Source organism: Argiope bruennichi, chromosome X1 (genome assembly GCF_947563725.1).
Source record: "Argiope bruennichi chromosome X1, qqArgBrue1.1, whole genome shotgun sequence".
Lineage (NCBI taxonomy): Eukaryota > Metazoa > Arthropoda > Arachnida > Araneae > Araneidae > Argiope > Argiope bruennichi.
The window spans coordinates 112,077,204-112,078,326 of NC_079162.1; the positions used below are offsets into that span (position 1 = coordinate 112,077,204).

The window sequence follows — 1,123 nt, forward strand, 5'->3', positions numbered from 1 at the left end:
AGTTCAGGTGAAAATAATTAGGAAGGTGAAACAAAGATTGCTTTAATGTGAAGTGTATGTACCTGAGAATATAAAAAAATGCTGTCATATTTTAAATGAAAGTTCTGTCAAGAAATACACAAATATATAGTGTAACTTATTCATGGTAGATTTATTTCCTACCACTATTTCTAAATAGAAAAATTACATACAGAATTTCCGAGAAAATAATCTTACATTTTGCCTGCGTCGGAAATGCCCTGATCATGAAGGGGGCTTTCCCGATCTGAGGCCGTCCATTGCACTTGGGGCGGTTGACGGTTGCCACCACTGCAAATAGCAGTGGCTGGGGCGCCTAATTTTTGGACTCGGGACTGCGTTCGCGCTGCTCCCGGCATTGTCGATAATAGAACACACTTAACATGATATTTCCGCATCTTTCTCATTCTTTCCAGCGAAGAGTATTTCATTGATACTTCCAAATGTGTTTTGGTATTTACGATTATGTTATTTTAAGTCAAGTCACCGACCTTCTCTAAACAATCGCAGCGCCACTTGTTCGTTCCATTAACTTATTTTTGGAATGTTCGCTGGCTGCTTGTATGATTTGATTTACAAAGCAGATCGCATATTTCAACAGCGTACGTTTTACTTTTCACATGTAAATTATCTAGATTGAGCACAGTTCCTATACATCGTTTACGATACATATAATGATATATCAAGGCAAATGTATTAAATTACGTGATTGTGTTTTGCTGAGTGTTAGAACTAAAAAAAAATCTATAAATCTTTGAAAATGAAATAAATCTATATGTTTTAAAACATACAGATGTTATGGTTTAATTGAATAAAAAATTTTTAATGAATGAATTTTCTTTTTTAACATTATCTAACGAACTCTGACTGTTATTGTGTATTTACTCAGACAATTTCAAATGCTTTCCATATGTAGTTGCATATGATGCAGAAAAAAAGTGATGAATTTAGTCACTTTTTATCTTTAATTGAACAGTAATGCACATTGGCATTGAATAAATTACTTTCCTTTTAAAAAAATTAATTTTGAATGATTTAATACCGTATAGAAATCTACAACATTATTTTATCAATAATGTTGTAGACCCATTAAGTATTAAAATAT

At 32.2% G+C, this 1,123-nt stretch overlaps 1 non-coding gene across 1 annotated transcript; it reads left to right on the forward strand.

The window, feature by feature from the left end:
• The first annotated feature begins 214 nt into the window (after positions 1–214).
• On the forward strand, positions 215–374 carry LOC129959568 (U1 spliceosomal RNA). Its single transcript, XR_008783461.1, has one exon. It is a non-coding gene; the product is annotated as a U1 spliceosomal RNA (small nuclear RNA).
• The last annotated feature ends 749 nt before the right edge of the window (positions 375–1,123 follow it).